This window comes from Homalodisca vitripennis, chromosome 2 (genome assembly GCF_021130785.1).
Source record: "Homalodisca vitripennis isolate AUS2020 chromosome 2, UT_GWSS_2.1, whole genome shotgun sequence".
Taxonomy (NCBI): Eukaryota; Metazoa; Arthropoda; class Insecta; order Hemiptera; family Cicadellidae; genus Homalodisca; species Homalodisca vitripennis.
The window spans coordinates 172147749-172162261 of record NC_060208.1 but is presented as its reverse complement, the minus strand read 5'-3'; the positions used below and the strand labels follow the sequence as shown (position 1 = coordinate 172162261).

Below are 14513 nucleotides of genomic sequence, written 5' to 3'. Positions count from 1 at the left end.
GTTACCTACCAGTTGTATTAGTTGTAGTATTCTATATGTTATTTTGTAACTGTTGTTTTATAATTAAATGCAGTTACTAAATGTACCCATAGTGTGTATATCTCAATCACCTTAACCATAACTCTTCTCATGCTATGTTGAGGGCTTTTTGTTGGTACTTTTTTCAGAAAATGCTGGGGTGGTGTAATCTATTGTCACCAGCTTCATAGTGGTTATTCTTCAGCTACAGTCTGTACTGTGTACTGTGTTCAGTGTGTGTGTGTCACTCACACGTCGGACACGAGTCTGTGACATATATATAAAACATAGTTCTTTGTCTAAAGTTTGTTATTGATGATGGATGATTTGAAAGGATAATAGGATTTCAGGCAATCACTATTGTTTTGTATTATAAAAATAGATTTTTTTAGTATTGGAATCTATCTCCTTTTAAGGAGTCAAAAAAACTTTTAAGACATAAGGTTAATGTACACATAAATTTAAAGACTAAAATGTGTGGCAAAAAACTTGGCAGTTGGCCCAATATCATGAGTCATCCCTGGGTGGCATAAATCACATTTTGACTCAATTGCAGCAGAAATTCGAAAAAAGAGCATCAGCCAGACATAATCTTTTCGAGGGTGATAGACAATATCAAACTTGCAACAGAACAGTTCCAGCTATTGCATGATTTTCTCAAGACAAGATAAGACAAGACAAGACAAAATTCTCTTTATTGACATGGACATAGAGTACAGTCATGGCGTCAGAGTTTTTTTTTGGGTTTGTATAAATTATTGTGGTGATCTTGCTCTATCCAGAAATTCTTCAATGGAATAGAACTCTCTCTCCACCAGCCACAACACAAACAACAAACACAACATATATATCTCATTCATATTTCATCATATATTCATGTTCTCATTTATATTTTGCTTGCATGTCTTTGTACAAAAATGAATGACACAGACTTTGATCAGCAAGCACTTTGAATGATTTGCCCACATGCTTCAATAATTCTACTGTAGTGTACACTTCCTTTATAACAGAAGAATGGATCTGCTCTGCTTTATTTAAAGTTCCTGTAAAGGAGACAACAGGTCAACCTAACTGGATAAGTGTAACTCTAATGTCAAAATACATAGTGTGTGTTCAACAGTGAAGGTGCATCATCTACAATTTCACATGTCAAAGCTTGACTGACATACTTCTAATTTCAGAGATTTAAATGTCTCAAAGGCTGTCTTGTTCAGAGGAGTTTAATGTTTTAAAAGTGGTTAAATTTATTCTGAAAGTTAGAAATCTATCTGCTATAGTAAACGAAAATTCCCAAAGCCATTTGTTGTGAGGGTGAATTCACAGGAACAGACATTTCCAGGAGTGGCTTGAGTCTATAGGGTTTAGTCTGATTTTTCCATTTGATATAAAGTGGCTCAGAAGGTTAATAATTTTCAAAAATCACAATTTGGTTTTATTCAATGTCAAGTTATATTTCTCTACAGTCATTATACAGGGTGAATATAAAGTCAGGACCCCCCCCTCTACTTTTTTCTATTGGTATTATAAGGAGATATCCTTTGGGTAGTGGTGCAATATGGAAAGGAAGTTTCATTTTATGATATTGAACATTTTTTTGTCCCCCAAAAATGTGAAATTTTGGGGGCAACCCAAAAATTTCAAATGTAAACCCCTATCAAATGACCCCTCATTTTAAAGAGCATTAAAAAACTTAAATAGTGGTGAAAACCAGAGACTGCTATCTCTTTCCTAATCCGAAATAATAGCCAGTATTACCAAAACAATTTTAATAACTCACCACGTCACGAAGTCAAATCAAATGTTCAAACTGAAGCCCTCCTATTATTTGGCAGTGAGACAAGCGTAGGGTGAACGCCTCTCTGACGTTTTGGAAAGTCTGAGGTGGTATTTGGTTGCAAGAATAATTAATAATCCTGTTTCTTAAATCTTCAAGGTTTGCTACTGGTGTTTTGTAAATTGCGGATTTTATGTGACCCCATAGAAAAAAGTCCATGGGTATAAGGTCCGGAGACCGTGCAGGCCATTCTATTACACCACGCCTACCAATCCACTGACCATGTAGCTGAGTTCCCAGGAAATGTTGTACAGCACGATGATAATGTGATGGGGCACCATCTTGCTGGAAATGAACGAGTTCTTCTTCAAATTCATGTTGATTCTCCCTAATAACAGTATTTATTGCAGGAAAAATTGACTCTTGTAACATTTCCAAATACAGTTGACCATTGAGATTTCCATTAATATAAAATGGTCCTATAATGTGATTCCCAAAAATCCCGGCCCAAACATTAACTTTTTCTGGGTACTGGGTGCGAGATTCATGGAAAACATGGGGATTTTCTGTGTCCCAGTACCTGCAGTTGTGTTTGTTCACATCTCCATTGACGAAAAAACTGCATTCATCACTAAACACAACGTTTCGAACAAACAATGGATGAGCAGAAATTAGTGCTTCCATTTCTTCGCAAAATTGTAGACGACGGTCTGGATCGTCTTTGTTTAACTCATGGATAAGCTTAATTTTATAGGCGTGAAATTTATTTTTTTTCAGTAACTTTACCATAGACATTTGGGAAACATCACAAAGATTTGCTACTAATCTGGTGGACTTCTGCGGATCTTCAACAAATTGTGCAACAATTTCGAACTGTTTGTCACCACCTAAAGGAGGCCGACCTGAGCGTGGGGCATCTTTGATGGAACCAAATTCTCGGAACTTATTTACTAAAGTTCTTAAGTATTTCCTTGTCACAGGTCTATCATGATGTGCCAAATTAAACCCTTTGGATGCCAGCCCATTTTCCAAAAGTACTACCCAGAAACGCCAAGGGCATTTACAGCAGTTTTGCAAGCTTTCACTAAATGTATCATAACTTTTTTATTTTTTTAACAGATATTGATGATTTTTTACCATTATTTTGCTTATGAAATGCCCTTGTTCTGTTGGTAAATTTTAGTTGCATAAATGTAATTTAAACTTATAAAAAATTTAAAAATTAAGAAAAAAAATTAAAATTTCCAAAAAACATTTTTTTTAGCACAAATAAGTGGTTTAAAAGAAAATGTATGCTGATTTCCTGTTATATCCTAGTAAACTATATCTAACCCTTAACTTAATTACAAAATTTCAAAAGTCTACCTTATATAGAAGTCCAGTTATGATTTTTTTCACTAAATGTGACACGGGCACAGTTTTTGTAATTTGCATAGACGTTGTATGTAATGTTACACTATATTCACAAATCAATATTTGACACTATACAAATCGGTACTTTGGGATTATACCAACTACACCACTATGAAAAACACAAAAGTATAAATTTATAGATATATTATAAACAAACATTATAGAACGAAAAAACAACTTTTTAATTACAAAATTACAAACTTACAAAGATTATCAATTGTTAATGAGGTCAGATTCGCTTAAACTTTTTTCAATGAACTTAGAACATTATAAAACGATGTATTTGAGTAACAGAACTAACATTCCATCAATCAACAAGCATTTCCAGGTATTGTGATCGGTATTGTGGTCGCTGTTATCTTATCTTTCTCGAGAATCTCGATTACGGCAGGCCGCGCGGCATCACATGATTATTTAAGTTTTTTGCACGGTACATAATTGCCTTTCCATTACAATTCAATTTATATTTCTGATCAGCCCCTCTAGAATTATATTTACTGATAGATACTATCTCGAGGGATGTTTTTCTTTCGTTGACATCAGCGCGAGCTTCGGAAGCACCTTCGGCCGGAGGCACTCGCATTTTGGGTGGCGGAGTTTGATCAAGAATAATGACAAGTTTTGTGTGTGTTTTTTTTCAATGAAGAGTTTAGTTTTTGTTTGGTAATGTTTGTTTTTGTTGAATGTTTGTGTTTGGAGAAATGTAGGGGTAAAATACGAAAGTACAACAAAGCGAACGGGCGGCGAGACTCTGCAATCACGTTATCTACTACACCGCTCGACTTTGACCTCTGTCTGAGGATGGGGAGGGGTTTGCGATAAGACAATTCCTGTTTTATACTGACGAAATATTGTTCTACGCTAATCTAGTAATCAATCAGTAGAAGCTAAATGTCAACTGTCTGAGGATGGGGAGGGGTTTGCGATAAGACAATTCCTGTTTTATATCGACGAAATATTGTTCTAACGCTAATCTATTAATCAGTTGAAGCTAAATGTCAAATAACGATTCATGTCGGGTGTGGTCTGTATAATCCCAAAGTACCAATGAATCTAATAAAAGGGGGCATAGTAAAAATGCCCTAACAACAAAAGTAATGAGAGAATTGCAAACGTAAAACAACGCATAGCAACACGAACGTAACCTCAATCTCGACCAAACAATTCAACAGCTGCGAAGCTCAAATACGACCAAACAAACAGTCCATAAACGAATTAACTACTTTGTGGTTGCAAAGCAACTAATCGACTATCGATTAGTCAAAATTTCGCGGCAATAAGATGAACTATAAGAAAATTACAGGTGAAAAACGTGACGTACCTATATTACGGCCGTTGGCGATTTTCAGTTGAGTAGCCGACGGCCGTAATACCGGTACGTTGGCATCCAAAGGGTTAAACCGCCTTTCTGCCTCATGATAATTTTCATTCGAAGCCCTGAAAGTAAATATCATTTCTACTTTATCTTCGTGACTACGTGCCTTTTACTCCTAATCAGTATTAATTAGATAATATTATTTAAAACTCACAATGCGAAAGTGCATCTAAATAAATTATTGTAATAACACTAAAACACATAAAACCTTTTCAAAATACTTCACGGAACAGTAACTACACAATACCACTGGATAATAATGATCTACTAAGATAATAACTACTCGCTACCTTGGCTTGACAAGGTTCCAACTGATATTTTTATGAAAATTGAGTTTATTTTGCAATTATTCTATTTAAAACACTCTCTATTATTAATGCACTAACTCTCATTGTCGTATGTTTAATAATAATAAAGATACGAAAATGACAATGTTCCAACTGCATGATCAGCTGTTTGTGTCAGCTCTACTGTCTATTATAAATAATAATGCATCAGCTGACTCATACAGCTTATTGTGTTCTGACGATTTATATACATTGAGGTTATGTATACTGATGATAGTCCAGTTAATTTTGATGTGAATATTTCTTAATTTTTGAAATTAAAAAATGGCACAGAGTGATTTAGAAAGTAATTCATCCAGTGATTTATTTGGAGAAAAAAAATATTATAAAGAAAGTATTACTTTCTGACTTAGAGAATGTCATTACATGTCCCAGAGCATCTATAAGTTCATTTTTCTATACAAGAAAGTTGAATGTGTACAATATGACAGCTTACAGTGTAACCAAGCAAGTATATTGTGCTATATGGAATGAGACAATGGCTGGAAGAAATGGGAAAACCATTGCAAGCGCAAAAATATTCTTCTGGAAAAAATTTTTGTGCACAATATTTAAGGGGATTCTGCATCTAGATGGGTGTTTTTTTATATTTACTAACATTTTATTATTTTGATGTATTTTTTCAATTCCCTACATGTAAAAACTAATATGTAAATACCTTTGGTGTCATATTTTAATTTTACTTGGATACAATATAAAATAAATACTCGTTTTTATTTTGTAAAAATCGTTAATTTTTTAAAATTGATATTCCATAGCTGAATGACAATCAATTGTGTTTATCCTGTTTATTTTATTTTTGATGCTATGACAGCTACTACATTCCTATGTATTTTCATTGTCATACCCCAATAGATTAAAATTCCATGGGCTTTTAAAAATTAAAAAAAATATTTTCTCATTTTATTTTTATTTGTATAATTAAAAAAAAATAGGTTTAGGTAAGCTGTAGAGTTATGAAAATACATAGGAATTTTAGACATGATATGAATAATACCTGGAAAAAATTTCAGCTCTTCTATGTATTATGGTTCTCAAAGCAATATCAATTTTTATTCAAAGAAACCTAACTTTCGGAAAATCGCGATAAACTAAAATAGTTTCATTTCTTCAATGTAATCTACAAGTTTATATTAATACAACAATTTTATATAACATAATATTACATTAATTTGTTATTTTACATAGGCCTATTAGAATAGTATCCATAAATATTTTTTGTTGGTCCAAAATCTAAGTTTTTGAAGTCTTAAAAAAAAAAAAAAAAATTAGACCTACCGTATCAAGTAGTGTTCCAGTGGGGCATTCAGATCTTTACAGCCAATGTAGCCTACTAGGTTTTAGAACCTAGAATTCTCCTGCACCATACACCAGCCCTTCTGTTGCTCTTAGTCTTTCTTCTTCTGCTATCTGTGCCACTTTCAGTCTCCCTCCTATATTCTCCAATCTGTAACTCTTTGCGCCTTTTTGATAGTCGTAGCCTGCTTTTATCAAAGCGCTTAGCTATCCTATAACTGTGCCTCCCAGGACTAATACCTGCAGCCTCTTGATAGCTTGAACAAGTTTTCATATAGCCTGTGTTGTAAATGCTGATGGCTTCAAAAATACCCAGTTCAAGTTTTGTTTTTAGATGTGTAAACAGTTTTGGGGCACTTTGACCAAATAACATTGTGGAGCGCCTCATTGGCATTTTGAGTCCGACCGGGCTAAACACCTAGTCAACAAAGTTTCGGTGGAGAGCCTCTCATATAAAGGAAGCATTTCTTTCACTACATTAGGAGAGAGAGGTGTTTTGATTTTCAATGCATGTGGTTCAGGAGATCTTCCATCAGCAATGGCTCTTTGGTAAAAACACCAAGATTCCTTCCTCTAGCGGACATAACTTATGATGTGGTGACTCATCAGTGGATTTACAGTGAAAGAGAGTGGCATATATTGCCTCTTTCATTTTTGGTTACATTACCAAGGTTTTTATGTATACCATTGTGGTAATACCTTGTTAGTTTTTGTATAACTGGTTCACTTAGGTGACCTCGAGATCGACCTCCAACTGGGTTTTTTGATTTTGAACGATCCTTTACTAGTTTTCTCAATCCAGTGCCTAACCTCTTGCAAATGATTGAGGCACTCCACTTTTTCAATCTGTTTGTCACCATAAATATTGCAATCATTTAGATGTGCAATTGTTTTTGCATCGCCATCCGACAACATGGTTGTATATCTAAATCCAATGCTTTCCGAACGCCGCCACAATCTTTCTGCTGCCTCCTCCACCTCCATTCCTGGTGATGAACCTACATAGTTTTGGTTACATACACCTTTGTGATTGTTTGTACCAAGTCTGAAAATGCTCAGGGTTGCTAATTTTTCGTTTTGCTACCTCACATATGTTACAAAATTTGGATATCACTTCAAAATCTATAACAAGAACCTGTCAAAATTTCAATACAACAACCAATCCCATATTTGGATGTGAAACCCACGTTTCTGCCATGATCCGTCATAACTCACAGTTATGTCAAACACCTCATTGTCAGCATCTAAAGTGCCATAACACTTTTTTACTTTCGAATCGGGCTTAATTCCAAAAACATGTTCCATTTCTGTTTTTGAAGAAGCGTGTAGGCTACTTATATGTTTTTGAAACGTTCTATAATTCATTGGACTCATGTTCAAGGACATACAATACATATCTAAAGCCCTATGCCCCTTTGCCAATAGAAGCAATTGCTTTGACTACTCTGCGGTTTTACGTCATAAGATAACCTCTCGGAGTGTCGTTTGTATTCGTCGACTGGACGTACAAAAGCTAGTCTCATAATCACAGTCATCACATTTTACATTCAGGGTAACAGCAAAACCTTTTATGCATTTGGTTTATTACTTTTGACCTCTCAGAAAAAACACATTTTTACAAGGAAAAGAGCCTATAAAACTTTCAAGCTTCTTGGTTTCGACTAAAATGTATTCTGATGAATTCGTTTTTTTCTGGAATTATCTCATTATAACTAGAATATAATGCAAATCCAGTAGGCCTACTTACATTTTTCCACAGTCTCTTCACTTACTTGTTTGTTGTTGGACAAATGGTGCATTTGTAACATGTTGCATACTAACACTAGGTTGTGGATCACAAGTTTGTAAGGTTAGGCCTAGGCTCAACTGGAGCTCTATTTCCATTGTCACTTGTATCTTTCCAATCTTAGCGAAATCGCTTGTCTATTTCTATCACTTAGTCTCTTTTTTGGAGTTCTTTTTTCGACCCATATATTGACTAAACTATTCACTTATTGTAGACACTAAAACACAAGAAACTGCACAATTACAATTGTAAACAAACAGAATATTTTGTGAATGTTTGTTTGTGATATGCTTACCATATGACTCAAATACATTTGATCAGCTGTTTGAGCAAACAGTTGTTAGCTAACTAACATACAAGCTAGCCAGAAAGACAAACAAACAAAGATAAATAACTATAGAAACAAAGAGTAAACAATAATGCTTATTACATGTAAGTTTCTTTGAAACCAGAAAATGTCGAGTTCACACTCAGGACAATGGCCGAATAAAATAAATATTATGAGATAAAATATTATTTTTTTAGTCATAAAGTTATGTTTTTCTGGTTCAGAATTAAACAGAGAACAAAGAATATGTATAAATTATTTTTTTTCAAATTTTTGTCATTTTTTTTGCCATTTCTAGATGCAGAATCCCCTTAAATAAATAAAACATAGTCTTACATGGTTTCTGTTTACTTTACATCCTTCTGGAAATTCCTATCCCCAAAAGTTGAGAAATTATAGTTTGACAAGGTTCCAACTGCAAAATTGCATATCAAGAAATCATGAAATTACTTAAATAATTTTATTTTACTAGTGGACAGGTGTAGCTATTGACCTCAAGAACAAACCTACTGAAAATTACGCAATAATTACAATTAATGTAGGTTTTGTACAATATCAAAACTTTGAACGCGATTTTCTCAAAATAAGCAAAAATGGACTAGTTTGTACTAACTGTACTTCGAACCGGGAAAGCCCAGTCACTCATTGACAATAAACTCTTTATCAGTTTACTTTCTAATATTGGATTCTTCATCCATTGCATGCCTCACTCATTGAGAACACAAACAACCAATAAACCTGTTTCCACGCAGACGGAAACTGTACCCAAACAAAATAAATTTAGGTGTAAAGACTTAATTACAATTTTTATGGGCTATGTTGTTGGAAAAGAGATAGCGATCTCTGGTTTTCACCACTATTTAAGTTTTTTCATGCTCTTTAAAATGAGGGGTCACTTGATAGGGGTTTACATTTGAAATTTTTGGGTTGCCCCCAAAATTTCGCATTTTTGGGGGACAAAAAAAATTTTCAATATCATAAAATGAAAGTTCCTTTCCATATTGCACCACTACCCAAAGGATGTCTCCTTATATTACCTATAGAAGAAAATAGGGGGGGGGTCCTGACTTTATATTCACCCTGTATAATGTTTCCAAGTTCTTGCCAAGTTGTTCTTGATTTTTACCACATAATAACATCATCCAAATAAGGATGTGTTTTTTCTAGACGCATTTAAGACCTACTGTGATTGTGGCACAAGGGTTCATTGAATCCTTTTTATAACAAACAAATACTCTATAGCCGAATATTTTGTTAACTAGAGGTTTTGTAGACAAACTCCAAAATAATAGTACAAACATAATATAGTGATTACCTATCAATGATATTTGTCTTTTTTCCGATAATTAATTTTATTTGAGTTAAAGATAACAAAAATTATAAAATATATAGTAAATTTATTTTTAACCCTTTTTAAAATCTTGTCAGGACAAAACTAGTAATGAACAGGAATAGGAATAATTAAATTCAATTTAGAATCCAATAAACTTTATATACTGCTATTAAATGACGCAGGAAGTTAATACATTTTTTATGGATTCAGTAATAAATAAATTAGTAGTTTGTAGAATTATTCAAACCAACCCATCGCCCACTAATAGAAGTCACTTCAATAAATAATAAATTGACTTTGTAAAAACAATCCAAGGCGTGTAAGTATAAGAAACTTATTTATTGAAACAAATAAAGTTTAAAATTGTTGTAATTATTCTTGGGTTTATGAATTGTTAACTATTGGCGTTTGTATCGATACATGTCATTATGTATATTCTATACCACATGATGAAACCATGCCAAATTCACAAAACACACTGTTCTTTTTAACTTTTTAACTGTTTTTAGTTCTTAACAATAAATCTGAAATTTAACACAAGTTATAGACAATCTAACGACTTCAGTTGATTCTGTTTATAGAGTGAGTGTAATCTTTGTTATTAATCGCCACTCTCAGGACTTTCAATTATTTCCTCTACCTCAATCATCGCTTACACAGATTTGATTTTTTTAAATTTCTAGCAAAAGACTAAAATAAGAGGTTTCTAATGTTAAACGTACCTACTTACTTTGTTTATACATTAGACATCAGATCTAACTGTTCTAAACGTTTAGCAAAACACAGTTTTAGTTATTTCTATTTTTGAATATTATAAATGGATGTGACTTAAATGTTATTAGAAGAAAAAATGCTCCTGGTATGTATTATTTATAACAAGATATCAGACAATACAATATATATTTTATTGTGTGTATTTAAACAGGTTCAACTCAAATCCTAATGTATTTTTTTACGTTGGACATATTTTAATATTCCTTAGATGCATATATTTCATTAAAATTGTAAATTTTCATGAAAATATTTTTATTAAAGTAGTAATTCCTAAACTCGTCATATAAAGTTTAAAAGAAACTTACTTCTCTGATCTGTAGGATGCACCCGTAGAAAGTTATTCAGCTCCTGAATTTGTTGACTACGGTAAAATCAGCACAACTCAGTAGACATCCAGTATGATACCCTTTATTAATCAAAGATTTATACTGAATGAACATTTTATTCAAATAATAATGGCAATATTTGGTACAAACATTTGTAGCAAACAGGTAAGCTCCTGAGTTCATCTTCCCACACAATTTTTCTCATTCCTGATCTTGCCACCCCTTCAAATACATCTAATGCGTTTTTCCATTTCTAAATGAAGCAGTCGCCAAAAATTCCATTTTTTATTATTTCCTTTGCTAGTATATTCATTTCAAATTGTGAATATATGCACCATATTTCTCGTCTTTTAGGTTATGCAATCAGCTTTGTTGAAACTTAATAAGTAACTTAATGTTTCTTATTTTTATGTTCACTTATACGGTAAATGTCTTTTCGAGACAAACAGTTCTGTCAAAATTTTTGTTACTGACCTTTCCACTGCCATACAGATTATCAGATGTTAAACCTATATGAAAAATTAACGTCTTCTCTAAGGTGTTGTCGTAGGCGGTGCTTCGTACTTAAGAATAGATTGTCTCTATTACTTTAGCTTTAAAAAAACTGGTCGATTTTGGTGAATAAGGATAGGTAAAATAAAGCCAAACAGTTGTTTTGGAATGGTTAACAATAAATTGGTTGCACTCAGACGGCGGTTTCGGGTCGCTTGTCTGATATTGATAGTTGCAGTTGCAAGCTCGATGGTACTGCAGGTGTGTACAACTGCCGTCATTGCTCTACACATTGCACGTCTGTTGAAACTGAGACTAGAGCGTTGTCAATGATCATTTCCTACAGTAAAACCAAATTGGTGTGTTTGTTCAAGACTGATTCACTATGTTACGCAACATGGGTCTGTAGTTATATTAGTAAAGAGTATTTATTCTGCAAATTTGTTATGTAAAACATCCTAAATAAATACATCCCATTACTCAATACTCATTATAAATCAGTTTATTCCTACAAATATTGTTTTTTTATATCAAGTAGCTTTATGTATATAACATAAAGTACTTTAAAAATAAATGTTATTAACAGCAATAATTATTATTTAAATCACCTCAACCTAAAACAAAACAAAATGTTTTATAACAGATTCTAATACCAGTAAATATATATTTCATATACCTACTTTTTAGTACTTTGTTTACTTATGCTTACTTTGCTATAATGGCAACTAATGTACCCACCGCAAACCAGCTTTTAGAACCGTTGAGTACTACACAGTACATTCAGTTACACTTAAACTTTTTGTGGAGCAGTTAAAAACACAACTATTCTATGATTAAATGATTCCTGCAACTAAACAAGTCGTGCGACGTTGAGGAACTGTGCAAGTTTACCCCTGCAGAGGACAGCTTTTCCTCACAGTTGCGATCCATCGCTTTGTGGAACAGTTATGGCGCAGTTCTTCGCAACTGTTGTCTGGTTGTAACTGACACTATTGCAGAGGATTCCTCGTTATACCCATGCTTAGAGAGCAGTGACTGCCAGTGTTTGCGAATGATAAACATCGGACTTGCGACGGAAACACCCTATAGTCCCCATATATTAGCGTCACTGCGCCATGCCATCCAACCCCATCAAAACTTGCAGTCACGTGTAGCTTGCTTATGTTAACTTAAAACAAAAAACAGTTGATCGCCTACACTTTCCCTGATTACCATCCGACTTAATATACCACATACCATTCCACTACTTCTCAGTCTTAGGTTGTGCTAATGGCATGTGGCGTGAATTGATTGGTAATATTAAATGCTAACGTATGTTGTACACTTAAAATTGATAAGTTCTTATTATTTAAGTTAGTTCTACTGATTGATGTTTATTCTATATATGTAAACTGGTGCATTTATGGATTTCTATTGATATTTTTATAGTGACTGCAACCGTTGAATCCTTCTTACAAAAAATACGAATTCCTGAATTTCCTTTTAATGTTTAGGGAATCTACGCTATTGCTTTTCACTGATAAATCTATCAATATTGAATGTTTACCATCCATTGATTACCGTTGAAAAACGTATGGAAAAATAGTCCTGTGTGAAAGGATTGCTGTGTAAAATAAATAAACGTAAAATTAATTCAAATTTTTGCGTTCGTCCAAAACTGGCTTGTATGTAAGGAGCGTGACTGAAAAAGTAGGCACATACATTGCATAAAAATAACCTTCTATAGAGTAAATAAGGGCCTATAATACTGGTATATAGCATATACTAGTATTGTTGGTTATTAACAACAAAGTCTAACAGTACAGGAAGAATCATTTTATTATTAGAAAATAAATCCGTGTAACTAGACATAATGAGGTAAACATTATTTATTGTTTTAAACCTTGCACTTTGTTAGATTGTTGTCACGATGGAATTTATCTTGGAAAAACATTTATTTAATAGTTAAATTTATTATTCAATAAATCAAAGAAACAAAATAAACAAAAAATCATGTAATAAATAAATAATTATTTGAATATTTATCGTATTAAAACACAATATTACGTGTGTTTTGAATTTTTAAACGCTAAACACAATATATCTCCTTTATGAATTTAATTGTAAAATATTACTTTAATATAGTAACAGTTTTTATGCAGTTGTGTCGATTGCCATACCCTTGTATATTTTCTTCAACCAATGAAATGTCATTATGAAAAGTATTCATTTTCATCATGGACGCCAAATGTATGTTACTCTATAACTTGGGTGTAATGTCGAAGGTATTTCTTGATTACATTGAAAATGTGTAAAGCGTTTGTTCTTCGATTTGTGATTTTATTTTATTGTTAATGCACGTAAGTGTTTTAGTGTGATTGAAATAGATTTAAATTGGTTTGGACAAGTTAGGAAAATATGTTAATCAGGATTTGTACCCTATCCTAATGTATCCAGCGTCTTCAGAGATAAATAAAAACTCGATTTACTGTTGCCTATTCGGAGCTTAGGCTAATCCCTTGTATTAATTTAACTGTTATTTAAATTCAGTTATATAGTTAAGAATTGAAGTGTTAATCACTGCTGTACTTTATCTCATATCTTCAGCATTACAATATAGGTCTTAAAACACCCAATGTTTTTTCAACAGGTTTATATTGTATTATTATTAAATTAGTAAATATAATCATATGTATTTTTAGTGTGGACAGCACCAAAATTGCCGAATTTGTAGTCTCAGCTGCTGTATATTAAGTGGCCATCAGGACAATCAAAGCTTTGACATTTCTGTTTTCTAAACTATTGAATAGGCCTAATGGAAAATCAAAATATCAAACCGAATTACGTTATTGGTATTTTAAATTGGTTATAGTTTAGCTATGTTTTTATGTCTAAAAATTAACTATTTAATGATAAATTAAATACTGTCTATACCATATGTGTATTACTGTACTATTGTAAAAATTACAGAAGTTTATAAATTAGCTTACCTTTTACTATTTGAAGGGTAAATGTATCTTGACAGCTTTTGACACAAATAAGGCATGTTTATCCTTATTGTATTTGTGACCATTACTTAAATTTTATATGAATGATTTTGCCTTTTTTGAATTTTTTTAACAGTGGGCTATTTTAATTTAATGCACTATAAATAGTTGCCATTCATTAATTATAAATAGGTTAACTATAATTGTATTGTTTTTGTATGCAAGAACTATTTTAGGTATTTATAAGATAATTTGGTTCATTGACGTCGTGGAGGCTGCTTAATA

General features: G+C 32.7%; 1 protein-coding gene across 2 annotated transcripts in view; it reads left to right on the top strand.

The window, feature by feature from the left end:
* The first annotated feature begins 13471 nt into the window (after positions 1–13471).
* The window catches only part of LOC124355041, a 34405-nt gene continuing 33363 nt past the window's right edge, over positions 13472–14513 (top strand). The window contains exon 1 of one of the 2 annotated variants that reach the window (XM_046805950.1): positions 13472–13526. The gene's annotated coding sequence lies outside the window, so the exon portion shown is untranslated. Of the gene's footprint in view, positions 13602–14513 lie in introns of both variants that reach the window. The other variant, XM_046805949.1, reaches the window with a different exon arrangement.